The sequence below is a fragment of the Bos taurus genome, chromosome 17 (assembly GCF_002263795.3).
Source record: "Bos taurus isolate L1 Dominette 01449 registration number 42190680 breed Hereford chromosome 17, ARS-UCD2.0, whole genome shotgun sequence".
Taxonomy (NCBI): domain Eukaryota; kingdom Metazoa; phylum Chordata; class Mammalia; order Artiodactyla; family Bovidae; genus Bos; species Bos taurus.
The window spans coordinates 56,926,288-56,948,467 of record NC_037344.1 but is presented as its reverse complement, the minus strand read 5'-3'; the positions used below and the strand labels follow the sequence as shown (position 1 = coordinate 56,948,467).

The 22,180-nt window shown below is 37.8% G+C and overlaps 1 protein-coding gene across 13 annotated transcripts in view; it reads right to left on the bottom strand.

The window, feature by feature from the left end:
* Nucleotides 1–22,180, bottom strand: part of TAOK3 (TAO kinase 3) — a 189,080-nt gene that overhangs the window by 123,577 nt on the left and 43,323 nt on the right. For 3 of the 13 annotated variants that reach the window (XM_059876085.1, XM_059876084.1, XM_059876086.1), the window contains exon 3: nt 1–22,180. This exon is cut by the window's left edge and continues 14,005 nt beyond it. The exons of the other annotated variants lie outside the window; for them this stretch is intronic. The gene's annotated coding sequence lies outside the window, so the exon portion shown is untranslated. 13 annotated transcript variants of the gene reach the window in all.

The following is a 22,180-nucleotide window of genomic DNA, read 5'->3' as shown; positions in this document are numbered from 1 at the left end:
CAATCCCTGGGTTGGGAAGATCCCCTGGAGAAGGAAAAGGCTACCCACTCCAGTATTCTGACCTAGAGAATTCCATGGACTGTATAGTCCATGGGGTCGCAAAGGCTTCCCATATAACTCAGTTGGTAAAGAATCCACCTGCAATGCAGTAGACCCTGGTTCGATTCTTGGGTTGGGAACATCCTCTGGAGAAGGGATAGGTTATCCACTCCAGTATTCTTGGGCTTCTCTTGTGGCTCTACTGGTAAGGAATCCACCTGCAATGCGGGAGACCTGGGTTCTATCTCTGGGTTGGGAAGATCCCCTGGAGAAGGGAAAGGCTACCCACTCCAGTATTCTGACCTGGAGAATTCCATGGACTGTCTAGTCCATGGGATCTCAGAGTCAGACACGACTGAGCAACTTTTACTTTCACCACCATGTATTAGCTAAATATGTGGGCCTGCTAATTCACTGAAGAGTTCTAAGTATCATTTTCCTCATCTGTAAAAGAAAAATAACTACCCTATCAAGTGGTTGTGAGAAATAAATGACATAATTAATACAAAGCCTTCAGCACAATGACTAATATATATGTTCTTAAGCAATAGGTTATGGGTCAGAAAGAGGAAGACCATAAAAGGAGATGGATAAGAAGTGATAGGTTCATGCTTTCATTCATACAAACCACAATGTACCAAGTATCTACAATATTTAAGGCACTGAGCTGGAACAAGAACCCAGAGATGGTAAAGTCATTTGCAGTTCAAATTCAATCAACATTTGTTGAGTACTGTCTTATGTCAGACATTATGATATGCTTTCACTGATCTCACTTAAGGAATATAACACAAGGTGGGAGACTTTTCCAAAGAGATCAGGTGGATAAGTTAGATAGGAACTTAGAAAAGATGATTAATGTGGGTAAAATGGAAATTACTGGTGATCTTTGAGAAAATCTTTTTGGTTTACAAGAACAGGGTTGGGATGAGTGGACAAAAAGGGAAGGAAATGTGGGCTGGGGAGTGTGGGGGGGGCGGGGGTGGGGTTAGGTGGTTTATAGGCACACTAGAACAAAACAAGAAAGTAGTACTGGTTTATGTAGGTGAATTAGAGATTGTGCTTGCCTCAAAGAAAGTGAGAAGGGGTCAGTGGAAAGGAAGAGACAAGAACAATTAATACTTCAGTTGGTAAAGCATCCAACTGCAATGCAGGAGACCTCAGTTCAATTCCTGGACTGGGAAGATCTGCTGAAGAAGGGATAGGCTACCCACTCCAGTATTCTTGGGCTTCCCTGGTGGCTCAGCTGATAAAGAATCTGCCTGCAATGCAAGAGACCTGGGTTTGATCCTTGGGTTGGGAAGATCCCCTAGTGAAGGGAAAGGCTACCCACTCCAGTATTCTGGAGAATTCCATGGACAATGTAGTCCATGGGATCTCAAAGAGTTGGACACAACTGAGCAACTTTCATTCACTCACTCACTGATTTTTTAAACTGTGAAAAAGAAATACTCAGATATACTTGGAAAAGAAAATATTTTTTGTACAAATTAGTCACTCAATGAATGAACAACTCAACTAATCAACACTTCGGTAGGCTCAGTTTGATAAAGAGACATGGAAGATGCAGATTTTTCTTAACTACGATAACTTCACAAGATTTTAAGAGGATAGACAAAACATTTTTTACTACAAGTGAAAATCTCATTCTCCTGAACACTACTCAGTAGGCATGTTCTTTATGCTTGCATACAGTGTGCGCCAAGATCTCAGGGCAAGGTGAAGGGAACCGTGCTCTACTATCAGTGAAAATATCTTGAATACCACGCTCTCTATCCCATTTTATCACAAGAATGAATCAGCACTATCAAAGCACCAAATTTACTTCTTTTTTTTTTTTTTTGCAGACTTCTTTTGGGGGGCTTCACTGGGTCTTTGTTGCTGTGCATGAGCTATCTCTAGTTGCGACAAGTGGGGGCTACCTCTTGCTGCAGTGCTGTACAGCATGGGTTTGAGGACATGTGGGCTTCAGTAGTGGTGGTACATGGGCTTAACTGCATCAAACCCATGTCCCCTGCATTGGTAAGTGGATTCTTAACCATTCCTAACCAGGGAAGTCCCAAAATGTACTTCTAAACACCTCCCAAACAAAAGGATACAACCAGGACCAGGAAAGGGGTAAACAAAGTGCCTGACACCAGTCTCATCCCTCCATTGACTTCCTCTCACCAATTTCTTCACTAGAGAGAAGAGCTTGGTCCTGTTTTAACTTTGGCTCCAACAGACTAACATGATTTTAATAAAAGATATATTATAAACCCTACCTACCCTTCTTAAAATTATAACCTCCCCCAGTGTCCATCTTGCTGCTTTAATCAGCTTCAAATACACTATGTGCTCAATTTGTATGTGTTCTCTCTCCCCCTTCTAGAATGTAAACCTCTTAGGGGAGGTTTTTTAGTCTGTTTTGTTCACAATTGCATCTCCAGATATAATGCTGGACAGACAGTACTCATGAAAAATAGAGTTGATGAAAAACTGAGTAAAATCAATCCCATCATAACAAAAACAATGCTGTGAAAAGTTTCTTTTGCATGGACTTTTGCACCATTTTTCCTGTGTTAATGTTATTTTGCAAATCTCACAATATTTCATATGAATTGGTTTCTTTCAATTCGACTGTGACTTTCTGGAATATAGCTCCACATATTATTTTTAATTATTTCCTTATTGCTCTCATGTACTAAATGCCAGCTAATAAATAAGGTCTAGTTACCTCTTCTTTACATTCCTGGTCTTGCCTTCTCCTTTTGCTGCCTCATGCCAACACCACTTCGCTGAAGAAGGTTTGGCACTGTTTCAGCGAAGTCATTCTCCACACTACTTTGTTATAAAGTGATTGAATAGACCACGGTTTTAAGTTGTTGAAATGGCAAGCAGTGTTTTTCAAACGGAATTCTTTTATGAGTTACAATGCAATAAAATAGTTCAGTGATTCAACTTGCTGTATTACGTTTCATTCACTTACAGAGAAATTCCACTACAGACAACTGAAGAGAAATCACTTTTATTTTTATTCTCCAGATACTTCACATTTGGTGAGATTTCTCAGACTGAGTACCTGAACCCTCAAAGGTCTCAGAATAGACATGGACTGTTTAGACTAGGTTAACTACAAAATATATTAACCACAAAGAGCCCTTCACAACTTGGTCTTCAGTTATTGATTGCCTCTTCCTAGACTTCTTTGTATGATATTTGAGTACTTCTTCATAATCCAGTTTAGAAAAACTATAACTTATGTTTACAAATAAGGAATTCCCTAAATATTTCTTAACAAGTTTGTAAGACTGCAATATTCTCTAAAAAATGAATGTAAATGGAAATTAAGACAATGTTAAAACAAGCCTCTGATAAATATCACCTCTATTGATTGAAGGCTTTTGATTTTTTCAAAGTCACATGAATACAACCTGTATTTCAGGTGTATTTAGTGATCACTACTGTTCATTTTAGAAAAATTATTTATGCCTAGAATAATCAAGCCACAATGGTTAAGTTCCACCTTTAAAAATAGTATATGTAATAAATATACTTTAGAATACTTATGAATTTTTGCCTAGCTAAAACATTTATGACATTTTGATTCCACTTATTTGACTTAGTATGAACAGAATGCTAGATTTCCTCCCAGAATATTGGAAATAAAAGCAAAAATAAACAAATGGGATCTAATTAAAATTAAAAGCTTCTGCACAACAAAAGAAACTATAAGCAAGGTGAAAAGACAGCCTTCAGAATGGGAGAAAATAATAGCGAATGAAGCAACTGACAAACAACTAATCTCAAAAATATACAAGCAACTCCTGCAGCTCCATTCCAGAAAAATAAATGACCCAATCAAAAAATGGGCCAAAGAACTAAATAGACATTTCTCCAAAGAAGACATACAGATGGCTAACAAACACATGAAAAGATGCTCAACATCACTCATTATCAGAGAAATGCAAATCAAAACCACAATGAGGTACCATTTCACACCAGTCAGAATGGCTGCAATCCAAAAGTCTACAAGCAATAAATGCTGGAGAGGGTGTGGAGAAAAGGGAACCCTCTTACACTGTTGGTGGGAATGCAAACTAGTACAGCCACTATGGAGAACAGTGTGGAGATTCCTTCAAAAACTGGAAATAGAACTGCCATTCGATCCAGCAATCCCACTGCTGGGCATACACACCAAGGAAACCAGAATTGAAAGAGACACGTGTACCCCAATGTTCATCGCAGCACTGTTTATAATAGCCAGGACATGGAAGCAACCTAGATGTCCATCAGCAGATGAATGGATAAGAAAGCTGTGGAACATATACACAATGGAGTATTACTCAGCCATTAAAAAGAATACATTTGAATCAGTTCTAATGAGGTGGATGAAACTGGAGCCTATTATACAGAGTGAAGTAAGCCAGAAAGAAAAACACCAATATAGTATACTAACGCATATATATGGAATTTAGAAAGATGGTAATGACAACCCTGTATGTGAGATAGCAAAAGAGACACAGATGTATAAAACAGTCCTTTGGACTCTGTGGTGGGGGGGGATGATTTGGTAGAATGGCATTAAAACATGTATAATATCATATAAGAAACGAATCGCCAATCCAGGTTCGATGCAGGATACAGGAAGCTTGGGGCTGGTGCACTGGGATGACCCAGAGGGATGGTATGGGGAGGGAGGTGGGAGGGGGGTTCAGGATGGGAACAAGTGTACACCTGTGGCGGATGCATGTTGATGTATGGTAAAACCAATATTATATTGTAAAGTAAAAAAAAATAATAATAAAATTAAAAAAAAAACAATAGGTATGCAACAACGATGGTTTATGTATAGCACAGGGAACTGTAGTCAATATCTTGTAATAATCTACAATGGAAAATAATCTGAAAAATAATATATATGTATATGTATAACTGAATCACTTTGCTGAGCACCTGAAAAATTGTAAGTCAACTCTACTTCAATAAAATAGCTATATCAAGGGAAAAAAAAAGGAATTTTTTTTACATACTATACTTTGGGCTTCAGTCATTTGTTTGTAAAGTACATATATTTAACATTACACTTTTGCTGTCAGAGTTTGTTCTAGATCAGCACTTTCAGTTAGAATGTTTCATGATGATGGAAACAGTCTATATTTGCAGTGTCCAATACATCAGCCTGTACCACATGTGGCTACTGAGCACTTGAAATGTGGCTAGTGTGACTGGGGAACTGAATTCGTAATTCTGTTAAATTTCAATTAAACTGTAATTTACATAGCCACATGACGAGCAGCAACCAGTTGGACAGTACAATTTTAGACAGTTCAAAAAATACTGGTAATTATTATTGAAAATAAATAATAATGATTCTCATAACTATACTGTAAAGCTTGTATTACTGCCTCAGGAAATGCTGACGCATCTTGACTACTTGTGCAAGAAGTACTCAGGTTTCAGTACTGTTTGACCATTTTATAAATCAACCTTCCACTGTCTTCTCCCTCCCCGCCATCACTTGTGGCCTCTACTCTCTCTTTGAAATCAATTGTGAAACAAAAAGCTAAGATCTAAAAATCTAACCAGTAGCCTAACTCTGACCCCAGGCTGGAGGTATAGCCACCAATGCCATCTGTTTAACGTACCTTCTCCTCAGACTAGTCACATTCAATTAACTCTTGACCAGGCTGTCTTTGTTTTAAGCAGGAATGAAAGAGAACCACAATGGGAAACAGGAACTGTTGCATTTAGTTATCACACAGCAGTGAGAGTGTACATGTATATGTGTGTTTTCACAGGGTCTAGGAGAGCAATTATACCTATCCCTTCCTTCTTCTTCCTGTTAGATATGTTTTCAAGCACTTGACAGAAGAGTCCCACAGCTAGCTAAAAGTAATTCCTCCCTGAATTGTTAGTGAAGTTCAGGGAGTCTTCCCGTAAAAGACTATTACTTGTTCTCAATGGTTGCTTGAAAGAGACTGCTAGAATTAAGCTTGGTTTCTTTTCTCATTTTAAGAAACAACAATATTAATGCTTACACTGGGATAAAATGCTTTCTTTCACATACCTGTGTGTCAGTCGCTCAGTCATGTCTGTTTCTTTATGACCCTGTGAACTGTAGCCCTCCAGGCTCCTCTGCCCACAAAATTCTCCAGGCAAGAATACTGGAGTAGGTTGCCATTTCCTTCTCCAGGGGATCTTCCCTACCCGGGGATCAAACCCAGGTCTCCTGCATTTCAGGCAGACCCCCAACCATCTGAGCCACCAGGGAAGCACCTTCACTTACCTAAATGCATTCAATTATTGTAACATCCTGGTAAGATAGGAAGATGTTATGATTATTCTGACTTTTTTATGAGTGGCATCTGATTCCCAGTTTCTCACATTTTTCTGGTATACCAACCCTTCTACATGGCAAAAGTGCTAACCCAACAATGGCTCTGGGAAAAAGTGGACACTGTAGAAAAAACCTATGACCCACTTCTTTATGATATTTGGGTTTAATTAACTGAGCTCTCAAATTTAGTCCATGAAACTTTTTCATTCTTTTCTTGGTACTAAAATGGTTTAAAAGGGAACTATGAAAAGTATCCATAGTTTTGCTTGGGAAGATTTCTATTATTTGTCTACTTAATATATGATCTCTGATAAAATTGGTTAAATGCTTATAATCATCCTTCTATTATATTGTTACTAGTCATATAAATAGGTTTACCACATTTGCTTGATGATGTTGCTAGCTCTTTTCTGCTTATGTGAGAATATGGAGAAAGGATTTAAAGAATGGGACAAAAAGAAGTCAAGAATATGTAAGTCATATAGTGAAGATGATGTTAATATGTTCTTAGTTTTAGAGTTTCAGGACTGTTGGAAAACTAATCACATTCATAAGACATTTTGCAACTATATTATTTCCCCAATAAATCTATAAATAATAGCTACTGGCTGTACCTACAGAATTAGTGTATATATTCATAGATTGTCTATAATTTCTACTTGTTCTTATTAATGTTTTGTGAATATTCATGCAATTTTGTTTTGTTTTTGTTTTTTGAGCATACGATAAAGCTTCTAGGATCTTAGTTCCCTACTGCTACTGCTACTGCTAAGTCACTTCAGTCATGTCCGACTCTGTGTGACCCCATAGACGGCAGCCCACCAGGCTCCTCCGTCCCTGGGATTCTCCAGGCAAGAACACTGGAGTGGGTTGCCATTTCCTTCTCCAATGCATGAAAGTGAAAAGTGAAAGTGAAGTTGCTCAGTTGTATCCGACTCTTAGCGACCCCATGGACTGCAGCCTACCAGGCTCCTCCATCCATGGGATTTTCCAGGCAAGAGTACTGGAGTGGGGTGCCATTGCCTTCTCCTGACCAGGGCTCAAATCTGGGCTCTTGGCAGTGAAACTCATAGTCCTAACCACTGGACAGCTAGGGGATTCCCCATTTTTTTTCTTTTTTAAATACAATTAACGAATTATGTCAAGAAAAGGTCTGTATTGGTCTTTCCTTCAAAATTAACACAATAAAATTGCTAATCTGTTCTTTCAGTAAAAGTAGGGACTAAAAGGACTCAGAAATAGGTTTGTTCTAATAACATTTGTCTCAGTTAAAATAAAGGCTAAAATAATTCATCAATAAGCTTGTCAAAAGGATCTCCACCAGTAAGCAGGAAAAACTCTTACTAGCACTATAATAAAACACGGTCCTGGGCCACCCCTCATAGGAATCTCATAAGACTAAGGAGAGCTCATCTCATTTAGAAATGAATACTAATAAAAAATGCTGTCATAGATCAGATGGAAGCTGAATTAAAAAAAAAAAAAAAGGAGGTATTCAATGAAGTAATTGCTATATAAAACCAGGGCTCATGGCAGGGATATAAGAGTCAACCCAAAAAGGGAATGAAAAATGAGGTGGCAAAAGTCAAGAGAGATGTGAGAAAAAAATAAAACCACTACTGAAATGTAGCCTGCACTGGGAGGCAAGACGAAAATGTGCACTGCTGCAGGAGCGTGGTAAGGGACATGCAGCACAGAACTGAGAAAATTAACCAGACGGCCCTGAACAAAGTTTTAAAAATCAGAGAAAATTAGAGCTTTTAGCGATGAATATACTCATAATCAGTAACTGGGAAGAGGATGAAAATATAATAAAATTTTAAAATTAAGATAATTTTTGAAAAAAGCTTTCTAAGAATAAGACTTAAAGCTACATACAGATTGAAGGGGTCCACAGTATGCCAGGGAAAAGGAACACAGAATAATTAAACACTGAAACATGTCCTAATTAAGTTACTAAATGCCAAAGATTAAAGAAAAAAAATTCTTCAGGCATTCAGACAAGAAAGGCTCAAGAATAAGACTGGGAAAATATTTACAACCTAAAGACTACAACAAATCCCGTATTTATTCACTTTAATTACTGGTTTAAAAATTAACATTTATCATTACAATAGTTTTTCACAAATGCATTACTTATTTTATAAAAGAAACCATAGATAAAAATTATAGAAAATTAAAACAGATTAACTGAATAAAACTGTAAAACCTAAGTGATTCCTTAGTATTAAGGATTAAATTTTTAAAGAAAATCTACTACCTTATGGTTTGACATTTATTAAGACTAGTTACAACTTCATAGAAGAAAAACAGTTAAATCATATAAGCAATTGTGATTTTTAAAATAAGCAACAATGCCATAATTTTGGAATATATTAGTTACCCATGTTTCTATAACTTATAATCAGTTAAGAAATTTTTTTTCTTCTAAAAATTTTTGTTGGAGTATAGTTGATTTGCAGTATTGTGTTACTTTCTGCTGTTAACCAGTCATGTCTTAAACAGCTGCAATAAAGTAAGGTAATTTTCTTGGGGTAGGGACATAGTTGTGAGAGAATAGCTTCTTACAATTATTTATTTATAATATTATAGGTTTAAGACTAACATCTAATTCAATGGACATAACAAGCTACAAATGTTTTATAATTCAATTATTTGCTAAATCCAAAAGATAGCTTGTTAGCTTCATTTTACAAATGAAGAAATGAAAGCAAAGCTAAAGGAAACTAATTGGCCTAAGTTGCATATTGAATCAACGGAAACAGACAAGTATCACTTCTACTATGAATTTTTTGTCTCTAACAGCTTCAGTCACAACTTTGCACTCATATTATTTTGGCTACTGAATAACACTGATCTAAAACAGAGCTTGTAGTATCATGATCTAGCACAACAAAATCACGAGGTGAATGCTGAAAGACTGGGGGGGAAATACATTTTGGGAAACACAACAGATGAGAATTCCATCAGTCAAAAAAGCACTTATCTGATAAGACTATTCTGCTGAGTCTTATATAAAAAACTGGAGTTTTTTTTGTTTTGACAAAAAAAAAAATTCCTATTATTGAAGAGGGGGAAAATGCAGAAAAGATGCTGAACAGCTAACTAATAAAGAGTTAAAAGAAAACAAAATGAAATCTTCTAAAAATGACAGTTTAAAACCCATACATAATAGGGAGCCAACCACCTAGAGGAAATGGTGGATCCTAGTACAATGGTCAGGCCTCACATTACAGAGGAAGGTGTTTTCAGCTGTATTACAAAGAAAGAAAGACCATCTCATAACTTCACCTAACTGGGACACCTAAGATTATTGTCAATAGTAACACCTTTACAAGGCTGTATTAGATACTTTAATGGTCATTTTTTACACAAGAGAAATTATTAAATTGTCCAGTAATCTAGAGATTACTGGATGTCCAGTAAACTAGAGATCTCTTTAAGAAAATTAGAGATACCAAGGCACAATTTCATGTGAAGATGCGCACAATAAAGGACAGAAACGATATGGACCTAATAGAAGCAGAAGATATTAAGAACAGGTGGCAAGAATACACAAAAGAACTATACAAAAAAAATCTTCATGACCCAGATAACCACGATGGTATGATCACTTACCTAGAGCAGGACATCCTGGAGTGTGAAGTCAAGTGGGCCTTAGGAAGCATCACTATGAACAAAGCTAGTGGAGGTGATGGAATTCCAGCTGAGCTATTTCAAATCTTAAAAGATGATGCTGTGAAAGTGCTGCACTCAATATGCCAACAAATTTGGAAAACTCAGCAGTGGCCACAGGACTGGAAAAGGTCAGTTTTCCAATCCCAAAGAATGTTCAAACTACCACACAATTGCACTCATCTCACATGCTAGCAAAGTAATGCTCAAAATTCTCCCCCTGGAGAAGGAATTGGCAATCTACTCCAGTATTCTTCCTTGCAGAATTCCATGGACAGAGGAGTCTGGTGGGCTACAGTCCATGGGGTCACAAAGAGCTGGACATGACTGAGTGACTAACTTTCACACGCTAGCAAAGTAATGGTCAAAATTCTCCAAGTGAGGGTCCAACAGTATATGAACCAAGAACTTCCAGATGTTCAAGCTGGATATAGAAAAAGCAGAGGAACCAGAGATCAAATTGCTAACATACAATTTGATTCCTGAGAAATCTGTATGCAGGTCAGGAAGCAATAGTTAGAACCCAACATGGAACAACGGACTGGTTTCAAATTGGGAAAGAAGTACATCAAGGCTGTATACTGTCACCCTGCTTTTTTAACTTACATGCAGAGTACATCATGCAAAATGCTGGGCTGGATGAAGCACAAACTGGAATCAAGATTGCTGGGAGAAATATCAATAACCTCAGCTATGGAGATGACTGGAGAAGGCAATGGCACCCCACTCCAGTACTCTTGCCTGGAAACTCCCATGGACGGAGGAGCCTGGTAGGCTGCAGTCCATGGGGTCGCTAAGAGTTGGACATGACTGAGCGACTTCACTTTCACTTGTCACTTTCATGCATTGGAGAAGGAAATGGCAACCCACTCCAGTGTTCTTGCCTGGAGAATCCCAGGGATGGGGGAGCCTGGTGGGCTGTTGTCTATGGGGTCGCACAGAGTCGGACACGACTGAAGCGACTTAGCAGCACCAGCAGCATGGAGATGACACCACCCTTAATGGCAGAAAGTGAAGAGGAACTAAAGAGCCTCTTGATGAAAGTCAAAAAGTGAAAAAGCTGGCTTAAAACTCAACATTCAAAAAATGGATATCATGGCATCTGGTCCCATCACTTCATGGCAAATAGATGGAGAAACCATGGAAACAGTGACCAGCTTTATTTTCTTGGGCTCCAAAATCACTGCAGATGGTGACTGCAGCCATGAAATTAAAAGATGCTTGCTCCTTGGAAGAAAAGCTATGACCAACCTAGACAGCATATTAAAAAGCAGAGACATTATTTTGCCGACAAAGGTCTGTCTAGTCAAAGCTTTGGTTTTTCCTGTACTCATGTATGGAAGTGAGAGTTGAACCATAAAGAAAGCTGAGCACCAAAGAACTGATGCTTCTGAACTGTGGTGCTGGAGAAGACTCTTGAGAGTCCCTTGGACTGCAAGAAGATCCAACCAGTCAATCCTAAAGGAAATCAACATTGAATATTCATTGGAAGGACTGACGCTAAAGCTGAAGCTTCAGTACTTTGGCCACCTGATGTGAAGAACTGACTCGATGGAAAAGATCCTGATGCTGGGAAAGACTGAAGGCAAGAGGAGAAGGGAACGACAGAGGATGAGATGGTTGGATGGCATCACCGACTGGATGGACGTGAGTTTGGTAAGCTGCGGGAGTTGGTGATGGACAGGGAAGCCTGGTGTGCTACAGTACATGGGGTTGCAGAGTTGGACATTTCTGAGCTGGTGATGGACAGGGAAGCCTGGTGGTCCACAGTACATGGGGTTGCAGAGTTGGACATGTCTGAGCGACTGAACTGTCCAGTAATCTGAGGTCAAAAAATTAAAGAAATGAAAACTCAACATTTTACTTTAAAGGAAAACAAAGACAATCTCTTCTGAAGAACTGGAGTAAATAATAATGGCTTGTCTAATTTGGTGACTCAGAGTAGTTATTTACCATTATTGCTCTTGAAGTTCTGTTGGCTTTTCTGCTTAGTATTTGCTAAAATTTTCTCCACACCATGACTTTAATCTTATCTTCCTTTCTCTAGAAGTAGTAAAATGAATGGTGCTGCTGGTGGAGAAAACAAAGCGTAAGAAGGAAGTCGTAGGCCCTTCCAAGACCACAAAATGCAAATCTTTTCGCAGTGACATTTTAATTTTCCATCACAGAACACACCATCCATATATCTTGAGTTATAACTGTATATTTGTCTAGGATTTCCTGAAATTAACGTTAAATTCGTTTGCAAGTGTTGGGTTCCAAATGCTTGCTTCCAAGTTAAGTATCTGTTTTTACCCACAAATCAATGTTTCATAAGAAATGTAAGTTAGTTCACAGAGTTTATTAACTATAATGCAAATCTAATACTTTATTTTGCATTTTAAAATATCTTTAAAAAATACAGTTGAGATACAACTAATTATGCAAATCAGAAAATACTGAATTGAGTAATACTTTCAAAGCTCTATCTTGAATTAAGATAGAGTACATACAAATGACATAGCAAGCGGAGACTTGAGACTATTGTGAACTGAACTTTTTGATTACTTAAAGACTTTAGGGACTGCTGACAGTAGCCTTGTATTAAATCACATTTCATTAAAAGTGTATGGCCCTTCTGTCGCTCAACACACGATACATCATTAGCACTGAAACCACAGAAAATCAAGGTTAGAAAAGACTTCAGAGATTACATTCAATTTGACCTTACTTTAGAGGTGGAGAAAACAGATTCAGATGGAATAACTTAATATAAGTTATGCAACCAATTAGTTCTGGAACTGAAACCTCATCCTAATTTTCATCTAGTATCTTTTCCATTATTGGGGCTTCCCAGGTGCTGCAGTGGTAAAGAATATGCCTGCTAATGCTGGTTCAATCCCGGGGTCAGGAAGATCCCCTGGAGTAGGAAATGGCAACCGGCTCCAGTATTCTTGCCTGGGAAAGCTCATGGACAGAGGAGCCTGATGAGCTATGGTTCATGGGGTCACAAGGAGTTGGACATGACTGAGGGCACACACACACACACACACACACACATATCTTTTCCATTATAATAATGCTTACTAGGCTGCAGTCCATGGGGTTGCTAAGAGTCAGACACGACTGAGAGACTTCACTTTCACTTGTCACTTTCATGCATTGGAGAAGGAAATGGCAACCCACTCCAGTGTTCTTGCCTGGAGAATCCCAGGGACGGGGAGCCTGGTGGGCTGTCGTCTATGGGGTAGCACAGAGTTGGACACAACTGAGGCGACTTAGCAGCAGCAGCAGCAGTCATAATCAATGCCAGTAAAAAGAAAAAAATTACTATAACCATTTTATCAGCATAATTTAGCATTATTTAGTGAAGCTGGGGATGAGTATACCAATTGACTGAAATATGGGCACACGAATTCATTAAGGCATTGTTTGTAATGGTAAAAAATGAGAACAACTTAGACATCTATCAACAGGGGAAAAATAATTATGGCATAATCATCTGATGTGTCAATAAATGCCATACTATAGTTTTTTTTTATTATTATTTTTTGGCAGTGCCACATGTCATGCAGGATCTTAGTTCCTTAACCAGAGATCAGAACCCATACCCCTTGCACTGGAAGCACAGTCTTAGCTACTGGACCGCCAGGGAAGTCACTGCCATACTGCATTTTAAATCAGTGAACTTGATTTAACTATTTCCTATATAACTCTTTCTTTGGGATTGGAATGAAAACTCACCTTTTCCAATCCTGTGGCCACTGCTGAGTTTTTCAAATTTGTTGGCATATTGAGTGCAGCACTTTCACAGCATCATCTTTCAGGATTTGGAATAGCTCAACTGGAATTCCATCACCTCCACTACCTTTGTTCGTAGTGATGCTTTCTAAGGCCCACTTGACTTCACATTCCAGGATGTCTGGCTCTAGGTCAGTGATCACACCATCGTGATTATCTGGGTCGTGAAGATCTTTTTTGTACAGTTCTTCTGTGTATTCTTGCCATCTCTTCTTAATATCTTCTGCTTCTGTTAGGTCCATACCATTTCTGTCCTTTATCGAGCTCATCTTTGCATGAAATGTTCCTTTGGTATCTCTGATTTTCTACAAGAGATCCCTAGTCTTTCCCATTCTGTTGTTTTCCTCTATTTCTTTGCATTGATTGCTGAAGAAGACTTTCTTATCTCTTCTTGCTATTCTTTGGAACTCTGCATTCAGATGTTTATATCTTTCCTTTTCTCCTTTGCTTTTCGTTTCTCTTCTTTTCACAGCTATTTGTAAGGCCTCCCCAGACAGTCATTTTGCTTTTTTGCATTTCTTTTCTATGGGAATGGTCTTGATCCCTGTCTCCTGTACAATGGCAATGTACAAAGGCAATACCAAAGAATGCTCAAACTACCGCACAATTGCACTCATCTCACACGCTAGTAAAGTAATGCTCAAAATTCTCCAAGCCAGGCTTCCGCAGTATGTGAACCGTGAACTTCCTGATGTTCAAGCTGGTTTTAGAAAAGGCAGAGGAACCAGAGATCAAATTGCCAACATCCGCTGCATCATCGAAAAAGCAAGAGAGTTCCAGAAAAGCATCTATTTCTGCTTTATTGACTATGCCAAAGCCTTTGACTGTGTGGATCACAATAAACTGTGGAAAATTCTGAAAGAGATGGGAATACCAGACCACCTGATCTGCCTCTTGAGAAATTTGTATGCAGGTCAGGAACCAACAGTTAGAACTGGACATGGAACAGCAGACTGGTTCCAAACAGGAAAAGGAGTTCGTCAAGGCTGTATATTGTCACCCTGTTTATTTAACTTATATGCAGAGTACATTATGAGAAACGCTGGACTGGAAGAAACACAAGCTGGAATCAAGATTGCCGGGAGAAACATCAATAACCTCAGATATGCAGATGACACCACCCTTATGGCAGAAAGTGAAGAGGAACTAAAAAGCCTCTTGATGAAAGTGAAAGAGGAGAGTGAAAAAGTTGGCTTAAAGCTCAACATTCAGAAAAATAAGATCATGGCATCCGGTCGCACCACTTCATGGGAAATAGATGGGGAAACAGTGGAAACAGTGTCAGACTTTATTTTTGGGGGGCTCCAAAAACACTGCAGATGGTGACTGCAGCCATGAAATTAAAAGACGCTTACTCCTTGGAAGGAAAGTTATGACCAACCTAGATAGCATATTCAAAAGCAGAGACATTACTTTGCCAACAAAGGTTCGTCTAGTCAAGGCTATGGTTTTTCCTGTGGTCATGTATGGATGTGAGAGAGGGACTGTGAAGAAGGCTGAGCACAGAAGAATTGATGCTTTAGAACTGTGGTGTTGGAGAAGACTCTTGAGAGTCCCTTGGACTGCAAGGAGGTCCAACCAGTCTATCCTAAAGGAGATCAGTCCTGGGTGTTCATTAGAAGGACTGATGTTGAAGTTGAAATTCCAATACTTTGGCCACCTGATGCGAAGAGCCGACTCATTTGAAAAGACCCTGATGCTGGGAAAGATTGAAGGCAGGAGGAGAAGGGGATGACAGAGGATGAGATGGTTGGATGGCATCACTGACTCAATGGACATGAGTTTGGGTAAACTGCAGGAGTTGGTGATGGACAGGGAGGCCTGGCGTGCTGTGGTTCATGGGGTGGCAAAGAGTAGGACATGACTGAGCGACTGAACTAAACTGAATGGAGAAAAAAACATAGAGAACAGACTCATGGACATGGGGAGAGGGGAGGAAAGGGTGAGATATACAGAGAGTAACATGGAAACTTAAATTACCGTATGTAAAATAGATAGCCAATGGGAATTTGATCTATGTCTCAGGAAACTCAAACAGGGGCTCTGTATCAACCTAGAGGGGTGAGATGGGGAGGGAGATGGGAGGGAGGTTCAAGAGGAAGGGGATATATGTATACCTATGGCTGATTCATGTTGAGATTTGACAGAAAACAACAAAATTCTGTAAAGTAATTATTCTTCAATTAAAAAATAAATAAATTGAAAAATAAAAAAGATATTTGTAATAATTATAATATTTAGTCTTACTCTAATTTATATTTTCAGATTATTAATAAAGTTTAACATTTTCCCACTTAATGAGAAACTATTTGTAATCTCTTTTAATCACATGTCTAGTCAAATATGTCTAGCATCATAGGTCTAGTGAAATTTAGTGATCTTGTAAAGGCTTATGACTTTTTTATGTTTTGAAAGTTAAGTTTACAGAAGTTTAAACCATCACTCCTTGAAACTGATGCTGGCAGCACATGAATAATGAAACATGAAAGTATATTGATTATGCCAGGATACCCAACAGGATATTCAGTTCAGTTCAGTCGCTCAGTCGTGTCCGACTCTTTGTGATTCCGTAAACTGCAGCACGCCAGGCCTCCCTGTCCATCACCAACTCCCGGAGTTTACCCAAACTCATGTCCATTGAGTCGGTGACGCCATCTAACCATCTCATCCTCTGTTATCCCCTTATCCTCCTGCCTTCAATCTTTCCTAACATCAGGGTCTTTTCAAATGAGTCAGCTCTTCACATCAGGTGATATTACATCCTCTTTTTTATACTGTTTCCCCCATTAAAATACGTATATTTGCCTAGTAGATGAGAGATCTGTTTTGGCACAAGCCCACCAGTAAACAGCATCTTGCTACCATTTCCTATACACTTTGTTTCACATACTTGATTATCAGCCTGTCTCCCTGCAATCTGTTGGAGGCTCAGGGCAAGTAAGTGATCAGCTCATAGTCATGACCAACATTTTACAAATTATAATTTATAGTAATTATCATCGATTTGATACATGATGGTCAACCACACTGAACTGTAAGCTCATTGATATAAGGACTGTTTTATTGTTGTTGTTGTTTAGTCACTAAGTCCTGTCCGACTCTTTACAACCCCATGGACATGTATGTGTCCAATTGTAGCCCGCCAGGCTCCTCTGTCCGTGGGATTCCCCAGGCAAGAATAGTGGAGTGGGTTGCCATTTCCTTTTCTTGGGGATCTTCTTGATCCAGGGATCAAACCTGGGTCTCCCACACTGGCAGGCAGAGCCCTTTTACTATTCAGGAAACAAACAAAACAGGACTTTCTGTTAGCAACTGCTTTACAGTAAAGAGGCCTTCATACTGATGAAGTTCAAGGAAAAAATAGGGTCCTCAAGCTGTAATACTTCAGAGTCAGAGTAGATGAACTGAAAATGAGTCACAGTGCTATTTATAATGATAATTATAGCATGGTTTATAATAGAAAACATTTGGAAACAACCCAAATGTCCATCAAAAAGAAACTGGTACAATTACATTTGACCATGTACCTAACAGAACCAGAGACAGATCTATAGCAAAGATGTCTACTAATGTACTGTGAGTAAACAGTAATAGGCATGATATGATTCCAATTAAAAATAACATCAATAATATGAACAATGTTAGATATAAAAGAAAAATTTAGAAGAATATGCTTCAAACTGTAGTGACTATATCTGGTGGAGAAAAGTTTAGTGTAATATGTAATAGGTAAATTTATTTGACTGGGGACATCTACTTTCTATACTGTGTATTGTTGTATCATTTAAAATATAAGTATCTTTAATTAAAAATAATTTTAAGCAACAAAATTAATACTTTTGCCTTTGATCAATTAAAATGTGTGCAAACACAGTAAGTTAGATTTTAAGATATTTCAAGAAAAAAATATGTAAAATTCCAGGAAAATAATTTCTTGCTGCTACTGCTGCTAAGTCACTTCAGTCATGTCCGACTCTGTGCGACCCCATAGACGGCAGCCCACCAGGCTCCCCCGTCCTTGGGATTCTCCAGGCAAGAACACTGGAGTGGGTTGCCATTTCCTTCTCCAATACATCAAAGTGACAAGTGAAAGTGAAGTCGCTCAGTCGTGTCTGACCCTCAGCGACCCCATGGACTGCAGCCTACCAGGCTCCTCCGTCCATGGGATTCTCCAGGCAAGAGTACTGGAGTGGGGTGCCATTGCCTTCAGTTATGTTTTAAGTAAACAACTTCTACATCTGTTGTTTCACTTATTTGATTGAGGCAGAAATCTTATTTTTAATCAGTGAAGTTCTTATGATACGTCTTCATTATTTCTGTAAGTATATATTTTTAAACATTTTTTTAAAAAACAAAGCATATACACAGAGACACAAATAAGAAAAAAAACCAAGTGTAAGAAAAGATCCCTTTAACAACTGTATTTAAAAAAACAACCCCCAAAAGTTCAGGAATAAATTCAGTAGAAGTAATATACAGGAACTAGATGGGAAAATACTACAAAATGCTAAGAGATATAATAGAAAATCTAAATAAATGAAATATCTTTTGTCCTTTTCAATACTGAAAAGATACTATTTCTCTTGAATCTATATATTACATGAAATTCCAATAGATTTTCCTTTTTAATTATTAAAAACTTAACCTAGTACAAGGCTCGGAGAACATTTTCTATAAAGTACCTGTAACAGTTTTAGGTTTTGTTGGTCATATGGTCTCCAAAACAACTCAATTCTATCTTGTAGGGTGAATTCTATCTTGTAGTGTGAAAGCAGCCATAGATAATAAATTAGTGTGCACTCTAATAAAAACTTACAGACATTGAGATTTGAATCATATAATTTATAAATTTCAAGAAATATTATTCTTCTTTTGATTTTTTCTCCCAATCATTAAAAAACTTGAAAACTATTCTTGGTTTGCAGGTTACACAAAAACTGGTCACAAGACAGATTTGGTTTGTGGGCTATAGTTTGCCAAATTCTAATCTAGATGAATAAATATCTAATGGCATCCGGTCCCATCACTTCATGGCAAATAGATGGGGAAACAGTGGAAACAGTGGCTGACTTTATTTTTCTGGACTATATTTCTCCAAAATCACTGCAGATGGTGACTGCAGTCATGAAATTAAAAGACGCTTACTCCTTGGAAGGAAAGTTATGACCAACCTAGATAGCACATTTCAGGATGGGGAACACGTGTATACCTGTGGTAGATTCATGTTGATATATGGCAAAACCAATACAATATTGTAAAGTTTAAAAAAAAAAAAAAGCAGAGATATTCCTTTGCCAACAAAGGTCCATCTAGTCAAGGCTATGGTTTTTCCAGTGGTCATGTATGGATGTGAGAGTTGGACTATAAAGAAAGCTGAGCACAGAAGAATTGATGCTTTTGAACTGTGGTGTTGGAGAAGACTCTTGAGAGTCCCTTGGACTGCAAGGAGATCCAACCAGTCCATCCTAAAGGAGATGAGTACTGGGTGTTCATTGGAAGGACTGATGTTGAAGCTGAAACTCCAATACTTTGGCCACCTGATGCGAAGAGCTGACTCATCTGAAAAGACCCTGATGCTGGGAAAAATTGAAGGCAGGAAGAGAAGAGGACAACAGAGGATGAGATAGTTGGATGGCATGACCGACTTGATGGACATGGGTTTGGTTGAACTCTGGGAGTTGGTGATAGACAGGGATGCCTGGTGTGCTGCAGTTCATGGGGTCGCGAAGAGTCAGACACCATTGAGTGACTGAACTGAACTGAACTGAAATAGTCAGGGAAACTCTGTCAGGGGAGGGAGGAGTGAGTAACAAAGAAGGAGTTCTTCCATCAGGTACTGAAACAAATTGTAAAACTACAGCATATCAAATATTGAGATCTAGCACTGGAAAAGGACAAAAAGATCAATGAAGCAGAATGGTGGTCTCAAAAACAACCAAATACATATGATATAGGTGGCACTTCCAATCAGTGTGGGAAGATGAATTATTTATTCACTAAAATGATATAAAGATAAGTACCTATTCAAAGTAAAAAATATAATAAACTTCTACTTTGTTCTTTACACCACAATAATTTAGACATTTATGCAGAAAAAAATAACACTGAACCATTACCAATGTGAACAAATATTTTTAAAATCTCAGAGTTTAAGTATGATACAAAATATAGAAAATTAAAGACATTAATTTTGCTAAATAAAAACATAAACCTCCAGAATGATGTTGAAGGGAAATCTCTGAACAGTAACTGAGTAAGTGCGAAGTAGTATTATGGAGACAACCAGTCCAGATCAGAGCAGAAGGACACAGAGATCCTACAGGGAAGTCTTTAAGAAGATGAAACTGATAGATTAACATATCTGAGTATACTAAATGGATATATTAGAGGATATTTATAATTCTGGCATAGAATATGGTGATTAGTTAACACATACTAATAAAAGAAAAATGAAGCAATTGTTTAGGGAAAACGAACTGTTATACAGAGAAAGCAAATTTAATCATCGTACACTAAAAATCACAGCTGTAAATAATATACAGAATCAGAACAATGGAAGTATTGTCTATTGAGCCAACCAAAAATTATAACTATATCTGGAAGATGGAGGTCAAATGTGTATATATGTAGGTATGTGTAAAAGCTAAATTTTCACCTTTTATCTAAGACTTGAGTACTGAGATGGCAGTCTAAATATGTTCTTTAGAAAGAGAGGGAAAAAAAATAGAGAAAACCCCTACTAAACTTTAAAGAGGTTACTTCCGGCAAACAGGATTTGGGAGTGGGAGTAGAAATGTGAGGCAGAAGACAACTGTTTATCATTATCAACTTTGAAGAAAAATCTTACTTTTTAAACTGCATAAATGTACAATTTTGATAAACATGTGATTACATAAAAAATTAATGCTTCTTTGGCATGAAATACTATTAAAAGATAGAAAAACAACAAATGGGGAAAATATCTGTCTCATATACTACAAAGACTGTCATTATCCTAAATATATAAAGAGCACTTACAATTCAAAAAGAGAAAGTAAAAAAAGGTAAGGTATCACAATGAGCAAAAGAAGGTGAATAGCCAATTTATAGAACTATAAATGGCTAATGAACATATGAAGAGATTTTTAACCACAGTAGCAAAGAAACGTAAATTAAACTATATTGATTTCTTTATTATTGTTGTTGCTCAGTCATTAAGTCATGTCTGACTTTTTGCAGCCTCACAGACTGCAATACATCAGGCTTCCCTGTCCTTCACTATCTCCCAGAGTTTGCTCAAACTCAAGTCCATTGAGTCGGTGATGCCATCCAACCATCTCATCCTCTGACACCCTCTTCTCCTTTTGCCTTCAATCTTTCCCAGCATCAGGGTCGCTCCCCAGAGCAGCAAAAAATAACTTATTCTTAGAGTTTACCAGCACATTCAGTGGTTTATTCTACTTACAATCTCTGCTCTACCAATTGCTGCCAAAACATTGAAGTGTTGGAACAAGTAATATTGGGCCCTGTGGGTGGATGGGTGGGTGTGCAAGTTGTATAATAATAGAATTTTCATTGGCAGACAATCTGGCACTGTCTATCAAATTTGAAAATAGAGATACCTTGTCATCTGGCAATTCTACTTCGGGCCATTTGTTCTACTAAAATGCACAATGGGATAGGAGTGTTTGACACAGCAAGGCAAGGCAAAAGCTTTAACTTTCATCAATAACATTGATTAGATAAATTATGGTACAAAAGGTTAGAGATTAAAAAGAGAGTTAAGTATATATATACTGATCTTATATAAATACACAGAGTGAAAAAAGGCATGCTGAAGAACAACACATATAATGAAATCTCATTTTAAGAAATGTATGTATACAATTTTATGTGGGTTTATGTATACCCAAAGGAAAAATTCCAGAAAAATATACATCAAGTAGTTAACAGTAAATAAACTTCAGTGATGGTGTTACTAGAGAGAACTCCACTTTCAACTCTTATATGTTGTTTACATTTTTTACAGAAAAGAAAGTACTCTGAATTAAAAACTATGACAGGGAATTCCTTGGCAGTCCACTGGTTAGGACTCTGTGCTTTCACTGACGAGGGTCTGGGGTTAATCCTTGGTTGGGGAAGTAGGAACCCATAAGCCTCATGGCATGGCATCTTTAAGGTACCTAGCATTTTGGCAGGTATTTGGGATTAATTCATTGTAATTTTAACATCAACATTTCTATATCATTCATTTCTATTTCATTTTTATGATCATGGGTTTAATTCTTCTGATGCTTTTATAAAAAAAGATAACTTACTCTTAGATTTCACCAGCACATTTATTCGGCAGTTTATTCTCATTTACAATCTTCACTCTACCAATTGCTG